We start from the raw sequence: 20,306 nt of genomic DNA on the forward strand, positions 1-20,306 counted from the left end.
ACACACACACACACACACACACACACACACACACACACGTACACACGTCAGAGGTGACTGACAGGTGATTGACAGGCATTATTATTGTACTTTGATACATTTTTACTGGAGAAAAAGAGAAACTATGCTTGTTAACTGAGCTGTGCTTGGAGATCAAATAGAGAGAACTCTGTCACCTTATTAACAGCTTATTAATTAGCCTATACCTGGCAGGCTTTAAATAATGATAATGTGACTTTTATTGAAAGGATAAACATGAACCCCTTGTGATCATCTCGTTTTCCAGGGGGTCCTTAAAATAGACACCATATATTTACAGTAATGCCACTTCTATGCTCCGCACGAGAACTCAGTAAATAGACAGAGTAATCAATTAATCATTGACATAAATAAATACAAATATATGATATTATAAAATGGTCAGTGGATACATAAATACTGTGCACACATCAGGCCTTACTGTAGTGACCTGCCATGTTCCCCCACAACCAGTTGTACCACTACACAGTATAATATATATATATATATATATATATATATACACACACACACACACACACACACACACACACACACACACACACACACACACACACACACACACACACGTTGTGATTCAGAGAGAAGCCTTTCTATATATGTATATATATATATATATATATATATATATATATATATATATATATATATATATATATATATATATATATATATATATATATATATATATATACTGTATATATATATATATATATACAATAACCAGTTGTACCACTATACAGAATCATATAACATATAACAATAAGTATAATAACCAGTTATACTACTTTACAGTTACAGCCAGCCGTAATGATTGTTTATTGTTATTATTTAGTGTTTGGTATTTAGTAAGCTATTGTATTATTTGTATTATTATTGTATTACGTTGTGTTGTGTTTATATTCCATTCAGAATATTCCATTCAGAGAGTTGGGGTGTTGGGCCAGGTCTATGATTGGGCGTAGGCTTGATTGCCGGATGAGTAGAGTATTCATTCATGTTTCTGCCACGAGGGATTTGATCAGCCCTATGGAATGGTCGCTTCTCTCCGTATCCATGACAACGACGGGTTGGCAAGCTGTCACTATAAAGATCAGTCTAAAGCTGACTGCCTTTGGGGAAACAACAGCACTTTGTGCAGCTGAGTCTCCATTCCTCCTTCTCCCAAACCACCAGCCTCTAAACCCAACCAGTGACTTTATTCAAGTTATGATGAGTTAAAAGATCCCTTTGGGGAATCTTCCTTTTGTTTAGTTTGTTTCTGTTAAGTCAGCCTGATTTCAGTTTGTACCTTTGCAAGTAAATACATTTTCTGTAAATATAATAATTATTATTATTATTTCTGTTAATAAATGTACTATTTGAAGCTGTTGCCCTAAACTAAACAAAGAGGGTTGTAACATCAGGTTACTGGTATGACGAGAGAAAAAAAAAAATATATATATATATATATATATATATATATATATATATATATATATATACAAAAGAGGAAAATGAAGGAGGGGGGGGGGGTAGGGGGGGGTAGGTTAAGACTTAGACAGGGGCCATTTTCGAATTGCAGCCTCCTGAAGGTGTATCTTTAGGGCAGTTTTGAAAGTGAGTAGGGTTTTACACTCCTTTACTCCTTTTGGTAGGGCATTCCACATTTTTGACGAATAGCATGAGAACGAGTTCATTCCCTTAGTTGAGCCAAATCTGGGTTGAACATGATTTGTGGAGCTGCCTCTGGTGTTATGATCATGGACTGCATTAACATTTTGGAAGTATTTTGACAAATACAGGGGGATCCCAATGTTGTGGTGTATCTTGAAGACCAGGCCCATAGCAAGTTGCTGTACTCTGTCCTTGAATGAGGGCCCCTGCAAGAATCTTCAGAGTATTCTTACTGACTAGGCGATCAATCCTCCACAAATAGCGTGTTGTTTGGTTGACATTTTTGATCACTTTTTCGGCGTTTTTGTTACCAGAGAGGTTTGCCTCCAAGATGGAGCCCAGGTAGGTAATTTCATCCTTTCTTTTGATGACATGATCACCCACTTTGATCGTGAAACTCTCTGCCTTGCTAAGGTTAGGACTGGACCCAAAGAGGATGGATTCAGTTTTACCCAGGTGTAATGAAAGTTTGTTGTCAGAGAGCCAGATGCAGATCTTGTTGAGTTCGGAGCTGAGAGTTTTCTCAACCTGCAGCCTGTCCCTGTCCTGAGTATAGTAGCATTCTTTTGTTATTTAGCAAGCTGCTAGTAGTGGTACCCTAAGTGCTTTTCTATTAGTATTGTATTATTAGCTTGTGTGGTAGTCTGTAGTTTATAGTTGTATTGTTTTTGTGCTTCAAGCAGTAGGCACTCCTGTAGTAGTAGAAGTAGTTTCACCCTGTATAGGCCACTTGATTGCCTTGTGAAGTGTGTCGTTTGGGCAGCACTCCTGGCAGACGATTAGCAATCAGTTGAAGTGGCCTTATACCACCAGCTGAAAGCGGCAGCTTTTAAGCGGCGGCCAGCAAACGAAGTCGGACTTTGACAAAGTCGACTTCGTCAATGAACGATAAGCTGTATCATTGATTAGTGACATATATAGTAGTGTGATAGATATAGTAGTGTATAGTACTATATGTTTAGTGATCTACAATGTGTCTTCCTATTCCTGTCCTCTCTTCTTCCTGGTGGTCGCACAAACACTGGGTTACACCCAGATGTCGCGACACAACTAATCTCATCTATCCTACTCTTTCAACTCACGTCGAGCAAGTGGTAACGGGAGGGCTTTGGAATTGCCACTCGGCTGTGGTGGAAGGCAAATCTGCTTTCATCTCAGCCTACGCATCCTTGCTCTCCCTTAACTTCCTTGCTCTGACTGAGACCTGGATCAGACCAGAAAACACTGCTACGCCCGCGGCTCTGTCAGATGTGTACTCTTTCTCTCACACTCCCAGAGCCGTGCGGACAGGTGGTGGGGTTGGTTTGCTAATTTCCAGAAAATGGAAATACTCTCCTGTTTCACTGTCACAATTCTCTCCTACCTCATTTGAATTTCATGTGGTCACTGTTTCTCATCCAGTCAAGCTCACCATTGCAGTTGTTTATCGCCCACCGGGCCCTGCTGGTGGCTTCCTGGAGGAGCTGGACCATCTAGTCTCCCACTTCCCTGTCGATGGCTCTGGATTCATCCTTCTGGGTGACTTCAACCTCCCGACTGAGAAGCAGCTAGACCCACTACTTTCGTTTCTCGCCGCCTTTGACCTAGTTATTTCCCCATCTCCTCCTACCCATGAGGCGGGCAACCAACTGGACCTGATCTTCACCAGAGGCTGCTCTATTGCTAACCTGTCTGTCACTCCTCTTTCCAGTGAAAAGGGTAAGAAACTCTCTGATCACTACTTCATGTCCTACTCTCTCTCTCTCTCCTCTCCCCCCTCACAGCCCCTCCCTACCCACATGATTTCCTCACGTCACAATCTTCGCTCACTTTCCTCCACTGATCTTTCCTCTTCTGTTCTCTCTGCTCTCCCTGCCCCTGAATCCTTTGCTCTTCTATCCCCTGATACCGCCACAGATCTTCTTTTCTCTACTCTATCCTCTTCTCTCGACCATCTCTGTCCCCTCACCACCAGGCCTGCACGCCAAACTCCACCTGCCCCCTGGTTGTCGACTCAGTGCGGACTGAGAGACGGAGCCTGAGAGCGGCTGAGCGCAAATGGAGAAATGGCAACCTCCTGGAGGACCTTCTCACCTTCCAATCTCTCATCTCTACTTTTTCCTCCTCTCTATCAGCTGCTAAAGCTGCTTTTTTCTGCACTAAAATTCAGGCTTCTGCTTCCAACCCTAAAAAACTCTTTGAAACTTTCTCCTCTCTCCTGCAACCACCACCCCCTCCTCCCTCCTCGTCCCTCCTCCCTGACGATTTCGCCAACTTCTTTGACAAGAAGGTGAACGATATCCGATCCTCCTTCCCTCCTCCCCCGGCTGGTGCCCTGCGCACTACCCACACCCGTCTGCCTGCCACCCCCCCTCTCTACCTTCATCTACTCCTCTTCCCCCCCCCATCCCCTCTCTATCCCACTTCTCTCCCCTCTCCCCTAACGAGGTCCTTCTCCTTGTTACCTCTAGTCGCCCCACCTCATGCTCTCTGGACCCGGTCCCATCCACTCTGTTGCAGTCTATTGCACCTGAACTTCTTCCCTTCTTAACCCACCTTATTAACACCTCTCTGACATCTGGCTACTTTCCCTCTACTTTCAAGACTGCCAGAGTCACCCCCCTCCTGAAGATACCGACACTTGACCCCTCTGAGATCAAGAACTACAGACCGGTTTCCCTTCTATCCTTCCTATCTAAAACTCTCGAACGTGCTGTCTTTAAACAACTGTCCTCCTAGCTCCACCAGAACAACCTCCTGGACTCCAACCAGTCTGGGTTCAAAGTGGGTCACTCGACAGAGACTGCCCTCCTGGCAGTGACGGAGTCGCTCCATGCCGCTAGAGCGAACTCTCTCTCCTCCGTTCTGATACTCCTGGACCTGTCTGCAGCGTTCGACACGGTGAACCATCAGATCCTCCTCTCCACCCTCGAGGGGATGGGTGTCTCAGGCTCTGCACTCTCCCTGTTTGCATCCTACCTGACGGGTCGCTCCTACCAGGTGATGCTGAGAGGGTCTGTGTCAGAACCACACAGGCTCACAACTGGGGTTCCCCAAGGCTCGGTTCTGGGTCCTCTTCTTTTCTCTCTCTACACTACATCTCTGGGTGCTGTCATCCACTCCCATGGCTTTTCCCACCACTGCTATGCCGATGACACCCAGCTGATCCTCTCATTCCCCCCCTCTGATACCCAAGTGGAGGCACGCATTGCTGCTTGTCTGGCTGACGTCTCGGAGTGGATGTCGACAAACCACCTGAAGCTCAACCTGGACAAGACCGAGCTGATGTTCCTCCCGGGGAAGGGCTGTCCGCACAGAGACATGGCCATCACCATTGATAATGCTGTGGTGACCTCAACTCGGACTGCGAAGAATCTGGGTGTGACCCTGGACGATCAACTGACGTTCTCGGCAAACATCGCATCAGTGACAAGGTCCTGCAGATTCCTCCTCTACAACATCAGGAGGATTCGCCCCTTCCTCACGGAGAAGGCAGCCCAGGTGCTCATCCAGGCTCTCGTCATCTCCCGCCTGGACTACTGCAACTCCCTCCTTGCTGGTGCTCCGGCATCTGCCATCAGACCTCTGGAGCTTGTTCAGAAAGCTGCGGCTCGTCTGGTGTTCAACCGCCCCAAGTTCTCCCACACAACCATCCTTCTCCGTTCTCTACACTGGCTCCCCGTAGCGGCTCGCATCCAGTTCAAAACCCTGGTGCTAGCCTATAGGGCAGTAAAAGGAACAGCTCCTTCTTACCTCCGGGCTATGGTCGATGCCTACACCCCTGCCCGACCACTTCGGTCTGCCACCTCGGGGCGACTGATTGCCTCGTCACTCAAGGGTCCTTCTGGCCGATCCACACGGTCACGACTCTTTTCTGTTCTGGCCCCACAGTGGTGGAATGAACTTCCCACTGATGTTAGGACAGCAGAGTCACTGCCCATATTTCGCCGCAGACTGAAAACCCACCTCTTCAGGAAACACTACCCTTCCTCTCTGCCTGACCTACTTGTTGTTAACTAGTTGTACGAACGCTTGTTTTCTATTGCTGTATTGTTTATTGGATCTTGTTTAGTCGATACACTTATTTGTTTTAGCTCATGCTCATTTGATTTAGCTATTTTGTCTCATCTGTTTAAGGAAATAGGTAGCTGATATATTGCACTTTTACCTTAGCGCTAGGTATACTCTTGGTTGCTTGTTTTTGCAGAAAATGCACTAAAGACTTCTGGTGATTAGTAGTTTTTGTTCCCTACCTATGTTGAATACACTTATTGTAAGTCGCTTTGGATAAAAGCGTCTGCTAAATGACTGTAATGTAATGTAATGTAATGTCCGAGACTAGCAGGGCCGAGTCATCTGCGAACAGGAACAGTTTGCAGTCGCAGGCCAATGACATGTCATTCACATATATCAGGAACAGTAAAGGTCCTACTATACTTCCTTGTGGGACACCACAAGTCACAGGGAGGGGGGGGGGACTGGGTGCCGTTTACTTCCACCACTTGCTCCCTCCCTTCCAGGTAGGATCTCATCCAGTTTACTGACGTATCATCAAAACCAATTGCTTTGAGCTTATTGATCATAATTGGGTGATTGACGGTGTCAAAGGCCTTCTGGAGGTCCAGCATGACCATGCCGCAATATTTGCCCTTGTCGACATCTTGTTTGATAGAGTCGTTCAAATAGAGAAGGCATGTGTCAGTGGAGTGGTTTGTTCTGAAACCAGATTGGAATTTGTAGATTAGATTTTTTTTGGCAAGATACTTATCGACCTGTTCATAGACTATTTTTTCCATGACTTTCGAGATGGAGCTAAGAATAGAAATAGGGCGGTAGTTGCCAGGGTTTAATTTGTTTCCTTTTTTGTATAGAAGGGTCACCCTTGCTTTTTTGAAATCGTTAGGGACCCGTCTGCTCCGGTAAAAACAGCTAGGTGAAAGAAGAAGTGAAAAGAAGAAGTGAAAATAAAACTGAAAAATAAGAGAGCAAACAATCAAGATGGATGATAAAAAAAATCCTAAGTCAATAATTTGATGACTGGTGGTCTCTCCATTAGGAGACTCAAAGAGTCTCCTTTGAGTCTCCTACCGGATACATTAGCATCTTTCCGCCGGGCATCAAATGATTGGCTTATAGGAATGCAACAAAAACAAAAAAATCTCAATGCTTCATGTGGTGTGTAATTGATAGAAAATAAGTACTGTTTTGGGTAAACTACTCCTTTAAGCAAGCTTTTAAAGTAAGTGCTCGAAAATAGCCAGAACATTAGCTATGTCTAGTTTGTCAACATGTGGATATTTAGAACAAAGTCATGTGTTTTTAATACTCAATAACAATATTAATGAATAATACTTGCTCCAATGTGATGCTGCCAGCATTATGTTATGTGGGTAATGACGGGCACAACAAGGATTATCCAGTTTAACAGACTTTACCGGAAAACAGTCAGGTAGTACAGCTGGTCAGAACAGTCACTTTATTATTATTCTATCACTCGGCCCTCTTGTTCAAGTAGTTGTTCCATGCTGCTGAGCACTGAGAAACCCTGATAACACTGAACAGGAGATGCTGATGTCTTTCTTTCTTATCAAAACCAGCACAGAACACAGGACATCCAATGTAGACAATAGGAGGTAGCTCAAATCTTTACTTATTTTCATACCACACACATTCTCATTTATATTATAGGCCTCAAGTATAGGTTGCTTTTCAGCTCCTTAGGATTTAAAACACAGGATGAAATGTCATGGTCATGGTTACACCTTTATTGTTAATGCACATTTGATATGGTTGACATGTGTTTACATAAGGTCATAGATATGTTGTTGTTTTTTAATATGATATTGTTTTAATGTCTATTCAAACAAAAAGTGCCAAGTGGTGCTAATCTCTTTTTTCCTCCTTTTCTGTGGTTTTTAATATGAAACTTGGTGAAATGGTTTCAGTGTGTGTATCAGTACTTTTTGAACAATTCACCACATTTTGAAGTTTATTGAGATACATGAGAGAAAGCAGTAGCTCAGGAGGTAGAGTGGCCAATAGAAATTGGCCCCTGGGTTAGCGTTGAAGTGTCATTGAGCAAGACACTAGACCCCTAACTGCTCCCGATGAGCAGGTTGGTGCCCTGCATGGTTTCTTCTGCTGAATCTGTGTGAATGGGTTCATGTAAAGCACTTTTTGTCTCCGCCAGGCCGATAGGCATGGCGAGAGAGTGCGTTTTGCCCCCTGTCCGTCCGTCCGTCCGTCCGTCCGTGTGTGTGTGTGTCCGTCCTTCTGTCTGCGAGCAGCTAATCTCCGCCACCGTTGGCCCGGTCGCTGTGAAACTGCGCACACACACCCCTTGGATGCCACAGCAGAACCTCTGCCCCACATTTTTCAGATCAGCCTGTCATAGCGCCACCAGGAGGCAGACTTTTGCAAAACATATTTTTTGCTATTACTCCTACAGATTTTGTCCAGATTTTGTCCAAAAACCACGCAAATCGGTACACAGTATCTCTATAGCCATGTGATCAACACAGATCTGTCTGATTTTCCATATTCCATCATGATTGGCTAAAATTGGCTTCCAAAGTTTACAGGATTGGTACATTATGAACAAAATGCCTCAAATCATTAACGCAGCATGCGATTTCCGTGAAATTTTCCACAGAGATTCCCACTTGGCCCAGAAAGAAATTCCACTTGAAAACGTTCACATCAGCCCCATGGTGGCGCTATAACAGGCCAATTCACGTTTTTAGCTATAACTGCACCAATCTGTGTGAAACTTTGCACCCACACTCCCTAGAGGCCAAGGAAAAACCTTTGCCCTGCATTTTTCACATATACCTTTTAGAGCGCCACCAGGAGGCTGAGTTTTGTAATACAAATTTTTTGCTCTTACTCCTTCAGATTCTGTCCAAAAATCACGCAAATCGGTATACAGTATCTCTATAGTCATGTGATCAACATGGATGTGTCTGATATTTCATATTCCATCCGACTTGGCTAACATTGCCTTCCAAAGTTTGCAGGATAGGTCCCTTTTGAACAAAATTCCTCAAATCATGAACGCAGTGTGCGATTTCCGTGAAATTTTGCACGCACATTCCCACTAGGCCGAGGAAGAAATGCCACCCTTTTCACCTTGGCCTGTTATAGTGCCACCAGCAGGTCTAATTTAGCAAACCACATTTTTGGAACAAAATGCCTCAAATCATGAATGCAGTGTCCGATTGTCGTGCAAGGCCTAAGAAGAAATGGCACCCTTTTCACATTGGCCTATTATAGCGACACCAGGAGGCCATAATAACCTACCTGACCTGGCAGAGACTTGTGCTCCGAGGAGCACTTTTCTAGTTTGTTTTGTTTTTGTCTTTTCTCCCAAATGTAGTAGTTATGACAATTAATAACTCCCCAAACACAGTTTTGTGGTCTTTCACTGCTGTTGTATCCTCCTGGCTTACCTGCCAGTGAGGAGCCCCCACTGGGCGGACGTAGAGCTTTCATCCTACTCCTCTCGCCCAACACTCCCCGCTGACAGGCTCTGCCCCCAGCCCGTAAGAGTACGTGCAGTGACAAATATCACCCTCCCCGCCCGGCTTCCCTCCCCTGAACACGGTTGTGTTCGTATAGATGCTCGATAAAGTCGGAGGCACCGCGGTGGATTTGAACCCACAGATTCTGCAGTGGTGGGCAGCTACTTTACCACTGCGCCATCCGAGCGCCCGATATATGCACGTAGTCAACATTATTTTCTAATGATGTTGTGTCATGTGTACATACAGTATGGTCAGATGTTGTTTATGTGTGTAGGAATCTAATTTAACAACCTCACTCTGTGTCTCTCCACCCAGCTCACCACTTCATCTAACACCATCCATTTTATTAATCAGGTATCAACTTGTACCTGATGCTGTGTGACTACAGACTGTGTGACAACTACGAATTCAAGGCCTGAGGACCATGGACACACAGGATTAATGACAGGTAAGGACTGTACCAGAACATTGTACAATAGAACTGTACGACTGACTGTGCGACTGAGGAGTAGGCAACCTTAGGCACAGGTGCCTCCATTGGCACAGGAGAGGGTAATCACTGGCACACTGGCATAAGTGTGAGAGAGAGGACTTTTCTTTTTAAATAAAATATTTGTAACATTGTAATCAAATGAAGTCCCCTCGTATCTGTATGCAATTTACCTCCTGCACATAATCCTTCCTTCTATTCTATGTATTTTTTTGTGGACACATTGGAGTGTAGCCTGTCAATGCCAGTAAAAAATTGCAAAATCCATTCAGGATTCCAATGAAAAAATTGCAAAAATAGCAGATCTACAAGCTCAAAACACATCGCACTGCTAGTCTGCGATAATTTTTGAGCTTGTAGATCGGCTACTTTTGTGTGACAAAATTAATTTACGAGTGAGTGTGGAAATATAGTGGCCCTCTACATCGTCAATGTTGCCCACCCCTGCTGTACAGTATACTGTTGTAAAATGATGCTCATGAAATAGTTTTAAAATGGCTTCATTAAATACAAATGTATCCTATTGGAAGCAGTTAGTGAAGACAGATATATGTATATCAGGGTTTTTCATGGTTCAGATTAGGTCTTTGGGGTGGACGGCATCCACAGCAGTAAATAGACACTAGGGGACATGAGCACTTTAAACCTATATGCATCAGATATTTGAAAATAGCCGATGCGACGCGTTGTGAGCTTGTAGATCTGCTTTTTAACATTTTAACAACACAAATCAGGTATTGGGGTCCCTGGCACAAAAGGTTTTCAGATGGGGATACACAAACACATTTATTTGGGGGTCCTTGACATGAAAATGTTTGAGAACCACTGATTTAAAAAATATTTAAGAAGTAAGCCCCAAAAAACACAACCCGCATCTAACAATATTTACAAGCAACTTTACAGAAAAACAAGCCCAAAGTCGCTTATAATAAGCGGACATGGCGAAACTGGTCCCGAGCTGAGCGTGCGCTACTGTCAATAGTTTAAGAGAAGGACAAATGGATGCAGACACTCAGTGAACAGTCTATAGAAAAGGTCTGCACTCACAAGGTGAATTTTCATTGAATTATTTTATATACTGTAGCAGTAGTCATGACAAACGGACGCATTTCGGCTACTCAGGCCTTCATCAACGTTAACGCTGCGGTAAATAAATCAAAGAAAATTCACCTTGTGTTTGCGGACTGTTTCTATAGACTGTCCAACAGTAAAGACAACTATAAAACATTTTGTTCTGAGAAGTTTCTTGTGCTTGTATTTTGAAAAAAAAAACTACAACAGTGGTACTCAACCTTTTCAGGCTGCGACTGCCCAAAATAATCATATTAGAACTGGGGACCCCCCACCCTGAAAATGTAGGAGTTGAGGCATTACATTTTGTTTGACTTGGTTCCACAAATTAATATTATGATAATAGCAGATCTACAAGCTCACAACAAGCAATGCGAGGAGTTGTGAACTTGGCCAACGTTTTACCCGTTTTTATTGCATAGTTTGCTGATTACTTTTGATGAAGTAATGGTCTTTTTTCTTTTCTTTTTTATTTTTGAGGTATTAAAAAGGTCTTAAAAGTCCTTAAAGGGATATTTCACTTTCAAAAAATGTTTTGGTCATTTTATCGTCTACGCTTTTGTGAATACCCCAGACAGTTTTTAAGTTGCTCGATTCAGTATTTAGATATTTAATATAAATTGTATCAGATGGGTTTGTATCCCTTCCTACGAACCCATTGTAGGAAGGGGGCGGGTCTGATAAAATGTATATCAAATATCTAAAAACTGAATCGAACAACTTAAAAACTGTCTGGGGTGTTCACAAAAGCCTGAGTAGACGATAAAATGACAAAAAAGAAGAAAAAAAATCCCTTTAAAGTGTCACTTCACAGTCTGAAACCTTGCCTGATTTGGAGTCATACATCCTAGATATGTCACAGACATACTGTAGATGACTGACATCATAGACTGGCCATAAATAAACTACCACATACTATATCTACAGTATCAACAATGACATGTTGTGACATCATCAGTTGTACATGTGTGATATTAGACACAGTGTGTGTACTTTTATCCACAGTCATTCCTTACAGCATATTACTTATTGACACTTTCCTCTTGATTGACAGGACTCACTTGTCAGTGCATGCTGACACTGGAGGAGTGAAGTTTACATTCAGGACTCATTTCTTCAACACTTTAATAAGGTAAACACTCTGAGTGACACAATGCTTACTAATCTGTCAGTATATCATTACATATCTAATTAAATCAAGTTACAGAAGTGGGTTTTATAGGTAGAACACATCAGATGATAGTAAATGATGGATATACAGTTTAATGTACTGTACTGTCATCCAGTAATGATGCGTGCGTGCGTGCGTGCGTGCGTGCGTGCGTGCGTGCGTGCGTGCGTGCGTGCGTGCGTGTCAAACTGTACCAGGGCATCAGACTCACCATCAGTTTGTCTCCGGAACATACAATTGATAAAATAATATAAACTATAACAGCTCTCAATCCAGTAGACTCCGGAACTGACAGGAATGTTGATATTGCTAGTTTATAGGGCTACTTTGTTTTTAAATGTCAAAATGTCCACTTATACACAAGAATGGATGGATTGAAAGCCACTGTGAAAATGCTCTCTGGATAATCAATCCCTCAGGCTAAAGTGTTCTTCACACACAAAGTATTGAATTAATATATGCCTCAGAAATTCAGAAAATAGAAAATTAGGTCCACTTCAGAAATGATCCATGTTGGCTACTTATTCATATAGCAGATCTACAATCTCACAGTGTGTCACTTTGTGCCACGCTGCAGTGAGCTTGTACTTAAGCTATTTTTAAAATATCCCAAATGTTTGGAAGATTTGGAACAATTCTGAACTTCTTTTACATAAATCTTCTCTTCTGGGGGTCCCTGGCACAAAACCTTTTCAGATGGGGGTCTGCGGCCAAATACATATCAATCTGGGTATCCTTGACTTGAAAAAGTTTGAGAACCACAGATTTTTTACTGTGTTTTTATTGTATTGTTCCCTCCTACCCCTCAATTGTTTGAGTTTAGATAAAGGTTATGATGATATTGTAGGTGGTTTACATTAATGTCATGTTCATTTAGGTGTTTCCAGTTGGCTACAATGTTTTCCAAACACCAGAGTGGGATTCAGACCAGCAGCTCATCAGCAGGTCAAACATTATGAGATATGAGTACAATCTGTGTGTGTGTGTGTGTGTGTGTGTGTGTGTGTGTGTGTGTGTGTGTGTGTGTGTGTGTGTGTGTGTGTGTGTGTGTGTGTGTGTGTGTGTGTGCTCTGGACAACAACTAAACGTTGTTGTCCAGAGCAGACTACTACAGACTATAAGTAGAATTTGGGAGATCAGTCGGTTGAAAGGTGTGAAAAAGTTGCTGTTGCAACTCTCTCCACACCATATGGACAGTAGGCTACTAGTATGATGTTAAAAATATGGCTTGACTTTCACTTTTCAACAACAAACACATGAACATTTCACACAATGTGCACATGCTTTAATCATTTGAGAAATCAGCGGGGGGCTTACAGGACATAATGTAGGCACAAGGTTATACTTCAACTAAACTCTATTTAGACTATTTCGTTTTTTCATTTGGGTTTGATTTAATGTTAAAACGATAACATGTGATTCTATTTCCAATGAGCAATATATTCCCAATAGTGATAATGATCCATTAGGCTGATCACCACATTGGGAACGAGCTTTGCCCTTGTCCCTCCACAAAATGTATGATCATCATTTTCAAGTGATAACATAGTCAATCTATCCTGGAGGTTGTCCCATGGTTTAGTTGGACTTCGCCTTAGACAATATTGATAAGTCAAATAACGCTTAGTATTCATTTATATTTGCTTTCAGAGGAAATCTGACAGCTGGTGTTTGAAGGAGACGAGCCACACACACACACACGCGCGCACGCACGCACGCACGCACACACACACACACACACACACACACACACACACACACACACACACACACACACACACACACACACACACACACACACACACAGTCTACTGTATATGCACTGTGTTCAGACAAAATACATGTACCACCAGCAGCCGAGCACTACCTCTGTACTGCATTAGAGAAAGGGTCCCCACTACCTCATCAAGGCTAAGCAGCCAACCTGAGAGCTCTACCCGACACAACAGTGTACACACACGCCCGTTCAACAACAGAGATGCTTTCCAACTCTCTCTTTTACAAAATGCTTTATAATAATAATATAGTCGTCACTCCTGTATGAATATATATATATATATATATATATATATATATATATATATATATATATATATATATATATATACATGTGTATAAATGCACATATGTGAAATTGGTCCTCTGCATTTACCCATCCTATAATCACTAGGAGCAGTGAGCAGCCATTCACTCGGGAGCAGTTAGGGGAATTGTACCTGTGACAACCAGGGCCTCTGGCTGCCCAGGCAGGCTCACTAACCACTCAGCTATGGCTGATGTATTGTTACAGATCATTATGAGTATTTATGAGTGCTATAACTATAATTACACAGTATTATAAGCAGATAATAATGCATTATAAGTATATTTATGAAGCATTATGGGCATGGGATGTATAGCAAGTGTTACTGTAGCCTACTGTTTACTCCACTACAATTATTTGAAAACTTTAGCCACTATTTATTTTGCAGATTTAGATTATTGCAATTTAAAATAGTACAATTTAATATATCACAACATATACATTAACAGGCAATGAAATTTGATTTGTGAAGCACATTTCAACAAGACACACATTACGACATCAAGACACAGCAAAACAAACACTGAACATAATAAAATACAATAAAAACATATGTCAAAATAACACTGAAATATAAGGGAGTAAAATCATGAACGTAAGAATGATTAAAAAACCTCAATAAAAGACACTTAAACCCTATTTAATATCAAGATCAAGCAGGGACCCCCACTACATATTGTATGAAATTATGTTGCGTATTAATTATTATGTGTGTGTGTGTGTGTGTGTGTGTGTGTGTGTGTGTGTGTGTGTGTGTGTGTGTGTGTGTGTGTGTGTGCGCGCGCGCGCACGCACGAGAGATTGTGCGTGTGCGCGTGTGTGTGTGTGTGTGTGTGTGTGTGTGTGTGTGTGTGTGTGTGTGTGTGTAGTCTGAGGATCATAATAATCGCAACAATAATATTATGTGATCTTTATGAATATTGTGTTTATTTTTCCAACCAGGGAAGAACAGCGAACCGTCAGAAATGAGAATTGTTCTGATCGGGGGAAGACATGGAGGTAGACCCAGTGGAAAGAGTTCAGTTGGAAACATCATCCTGGGCAGAGATGTTTTTGACACAAACATATTAACAACTAAGAGTGTCATGAGACAAGAGAAAGTGTCAGGGAGACAGGTAACTGTGGTGGACACTCCAGGATGGATGTCTAATCATCCCCTAGATCTGACCCCAAAACTGACTCAGTTAGAAATCCAACAGAGTGGTCTGTGTCCTGAAGGACCCCATGTCTTTGTCCTAGTGATGAGACTGGACATCCCATATGTAGGAACAGATATGTCAGCAGAGGAGCATGTGAGGTTTCTCCTCAGTGACAGAGTGTGGAAACACACAATTGTAGTGTTCACTATAGCTGATAAAAACAACATGAGACCTGATCTAATTAGATCTAACCCTGAATTAAGATATCTTACAGAGAAATGTGAAGGCCGCTTCCATGTTCTTAACATTAGTGACAGAGGAGATGGTAGTCAGGTCACAGAGCTGTTGCAGAAGGTAGATCAGATGGTGACTAGTAATGGTTGTCACTATGAGACAGAAAAACACGTCTCAGAGGAACTGAAGTAGATGGAGAGAACCATCAGAAGAAGAGCAGAACAAAGGAGGGCAGACACTCAGAAACAATCAACTGGACTTCCAAAACATATTGGTATGTTTTATTTTACTTTGTTAAAGTGACACTTTACTCATGTTGAACCTAAACTGAATTATTCTGATGTGAGGAGATTATATTGGCTGAAAAAATACCTCATGTGTGTTTTTATTGTATCTCCTGGCACAATATTTGGTCACCTTTTTACTTAAACACATTAACACTGGTGTCCCTATTTTATACTAAATAAATAAATAAATACATGTATGAATCAATAAATAAATAAATAAACATACAAACAAACAAATACATACATAGATAAATCTTACCCGACGATAGCAAAAAAAAAGCAGATCTACAAACTCACAACTAGTCGCATTGCGACACGTGAGCATTGTAATCTACAAATTTATAATCAGGGCTTAATTTATACTACCATCCCTTTCTAGCGCAGACATTCCGTGAATAAAGCTGATCTATATGTTTACAATGTGTTGTGTTGTGCTGTGTTGTGAGCTTGTAGATCATATAGATCGTTATGTTTGCTATAGAGATATTTAGTTTAAAGAAAACAGGAGGAGGTCCTAGTCCCCTGGGGGACTCCTGTCAACTAATAGGGTGGAAGTGGTTAAAGGAACAAAGATACAATGTTTTAAACATACTTTGTCGTATGGCAAATAGCAAAAATAGCAGATCTACAAGCTCACAATGTGTCACGTTGCGAAGCAATGTGAGCTTGTAGATCGGCTATTTCCGCTATTTTTAGAAGGAAAAAAAAGAACAACTTGAAATTGTTGTTAAACAAAAAGGTGTCAAAGTGAAAGTATATTGTGTTTTCTGTGACAGGATTCACTGACCTCAGGATTGTGCTGTTGGGAAGTGAGGACTCTGGGAAGAGTTCAGCAGGAAACACCATTCTGACAGGAAGTGGTTTTAAAGTTAAACAGGGAGCTCAGAGGTCAGTGCAGTGTGAGGTGAGACATGGTAAAGTAGCAGGGAGACATGTGACAGTGGTGGACTCACCAGGCTGGTACTACAACAGTCCACTACAGGACACCTTAGAGATGGATAAACTGGAGATCCAGAACAGTGTGTGTCTCTGTCCACATGCTGTTCTTCTTACGGTTCCTCTTCATGTAGCATTCACCAAAGCACAGAGAGTAGCAGTAGAGGAACACATGACACTTCTGTCACAGAGAGTGTGGAGTCACACTAGTATACTGTTCACCCATGGAGAACGTCTGGGAGACAGAAGCATTGAGCAGCACATTGAGGCTGAAGGGGAAGACCTCCGCTGGCTTGTTGACAAATGTGGGAAAAGGTATCATGTCTTCAACAACCAGAAGAGAGATGACACTCAGGTCACACAGCTTCTGCATAAGATAGAGGAGATGGTGTCAGGAAACACAGGTGGACACTATGAAGATGATGGAGAAGTTTGTGAAAAGATCTCAGAGAGGAAGAAGAACATAGAGGAACATGTCCAGACACTGACCAGGAAACTGACCACTCTGAAACCTCTGTCTGAAGGTGATGTTTATAATATCTATCTATCTATCTATCTATCTATCTATCTATCTATCTATCTATCTATCTATCTATCTATCTATCTATCTATCTATCTATCTATCTATAGATCTATATCTATAATATGATTAAAAATAATATTTATACTATTATACTATCACTAGTGGTGGTGATGATGATGATGATGATGATGATACTGGACATTATTTATATAGTCTTGTCATATTGTTGCTGTCGGGCAGAAACCTTGTATCTCCATGTTTCATTTGTCTATTTTTTGGTAAATTAATGCAGTTTTGTTAAAAAATTGTGCAAATAACAGATCTAAACATTCACAATGCGCCGCGATGAGTTGTGAGTTTGTAGATCGGCTATTTTCACAATTTTCAAATGTTTTTTATAATAATAATAAAACAGTAACAGTTTTGGACTTACAAGGTTTCTGTGGGTTTTATAAATATTGAACCAATGAAAAGTATTAACAAGAGATTGTGACTAGATTGGATCCATTGGAACACATGGTTCTTTTTTACATTTCCTGAAAAGTAACGGTTAACAAGGTTTCCAACTGATAACTTCAGGAATGATTTAATTAATTTTCAACACATGTACTTAATTGATAACATGAGAAAATACAGTATAAGATTAATTGAGTGATACATTCTATTGTTCTGTGATCAATTCAGTCACAATTGTTATCCTCCTATAATTTGACAAACCTCTGTGGTCAACGGTGGTGAGAGCAAAATAGTCCACTTGCCAGAATGTGAACCCGGACATGTTGAGTACACCAAGGTTTTATGTTAGAAATGTTGAGTATGGGTCCCCAGCATGTGGAAACTACCGGATGCTAACTTGCATATATATGTTGAGCAATTTTCAGAATTAGCGTAATTAGCTTTTATTAGCATAATCACCTATATGGACAATATTTCAGCAATAGTTCCGGGCCTTAGGGATATTTTCGCGCTAATCAGTCTTAAATGCACCAAATTTGGCCCAGATGTAGCCCAGGGCACGCTCTAATGATTTAGCTAGGGCGCCCGAGCGGGCGACCTTTGGGGTTGCCATAGCGGCCAAATCCAAAATGGCCGCCATGTAAAACGGTTTTGGCTGTAACTTTTGAACCAGATGAGCTACAAATACAAACTTGGTGTCCATTTCATGTTTTTTGACCATTGCAAACACATTGGAATGCTTATCATTACGATTGGGTGTGTCTGAAACCCTAATATGCATATTTCCAAGATGGTGGCTATGTGAAAACGAGTTATAACTTAACCTTTGACACTTTTGGCAAACTTGGTGTCAATTGTATGTTTTTTTTAAGCATTAGAAACACATTGGAATGCTCCGATTAATGATTACATCTATCTAGAGCACTCTAATTAGCTTATTACCAATATGACCACTATCAACAACCTAAAAAAAGCAACCTATGTATGTTACACATACAATTTTATTGAAACGCACCACACAACAAGGTTTGTTGTGTAGAACCTCAATGTTCCTCACATCCACATGATGAGGTGTAACAAATTCCGGCTTTTCCTCTCTTCCATGCGCTAGCAGGATGTGATACTACATCAGCCTTCCTTGGCCATGGGAAAAGAGTGCATGGGCAGCCTGGGAGGCAACACTGGATCTCACAGTAGCACCTGATTATGTGGATGTGAGGATGCCTCACCAACAATGAGGGGTTCAGACGACAACATATAAGCACAATGGGCATGCCCATATATGGGCATAGATAGATAGATAGATAGATACCTTTATTGATCACACAGGGAATTTCAGTCACCCAGAGGCAGCCAGCACAGCAGTCAGAGTTACAAAGTTACAGATACAGAGTAAGGAATGTATACAGCAATACAAAGGTAAGACATAACAATAAGATGCACCATCACTAAAGAACAAAAGTATACACCTGTACAAACTATCCTGCACTATGCAGAAGAATAACAATAACACCAGGTTACAGTGGCCTGTCCACAGTGCAATCAGTACAATAACTATCTAAGTGTAATTAGAGGTCAGAGTCCTTTTTACATCTTTTATTCCAAGTTATATGACCGGGAGCAGTATGGGTTAGCGCCCCCAGCCTGTGTCTTCCGTGAGGAAGAAGCCCAACAAACCCACGGTGAGGGCTTTAGGAGGGCCATTCAAGCAAACCGGCCCAAGGAACCATCACGCCAGAAGGAAATGTTTGGATCGGGGTGTTGCAGCGGATCTGGTGCAGCGGATCTGGTACAGTGCTCAGGTCCTGGACCTGGTGAGACGAAGGAGGAGTCCGGCCTGGAGGCCACCCACAGAGCCTAGTCCCTCCACGTGCCAGAGCCTCCCTGAGTTCCGGCAGAGTAGTTCCGGAGAAGCGGACTGAGTGGCCCTGTCTTTCCCTATAGGACTGACCGTGGGTCCTGGGACGTAAGTTGGGGCTTGATCAACCCCGGCTGGGTCACCTGGGCGAGGGTGTATGTTGCGAGACCCGAAACACCCTATGACCCCAGGCTACAACACTGATGATACGTCCCAGGTGCATCCATGAGATGTATTCTTTATAGACAGTTGACCTGGCAGAGCGACCAACATGTGTCTGGTTGTAAATCCTCATAGCTACCTGCACAAAAGACATGCCAAGTCTCAAACTGTTCCACCCGGGGTAGGTGAATCTACCCCGGGATGCCCCACTATATCCTTGTGAAGGGAGAGGGACGTGTTTGCCATGATGGCGTCCTTGGTCTTGCTAGCATTGGGCCGGAGGCGGTTTGGCTCGCTCCACAAAGTCCACAAAGTCCTTCACCATGCTATCATGCTCAACAGTGTTGTCACCTGAGATGCAGCTGACCACCGCAGTGTCATCTGAGAACTTCTGTAGGGGACATGTCTTGGAGTTGATCGGAAGTCAGATGTGTAAAGGGTGAACAGGAAAGGTGACAGCACTGTGCCCTGGGGACAGCCGTGTTGTTCACCAGCACCTCCGACTGACAACCCTGCAGTCTCACATACTGCGGTCTGCCCGAGAGGTAGTCTGTGATCCATGCCACCAAGCTGTGGTCCACATCATCAACGCAAGCTTCTCAGCAAGCAGTTGTGGCTGGATAGTGTTGAAGTAAAAACACATGATTCTGACTGTGTTGCCCAGGGTGTCAAGGTGTGTGAATGCCCTGTTTAGCATGT

Source organism: Gymnoscopelus braueri (assembly GCF_963280865.1).
Source record: "Gymnoscopelus braueri genome assembly, chromosome: 17".
NCBI lineage: Eukaryota > Metazoa > Chordata > Actinopteri > Myctophiformes > Myctophidae > Gymnoscopelus > Gymnoscopelus braueri.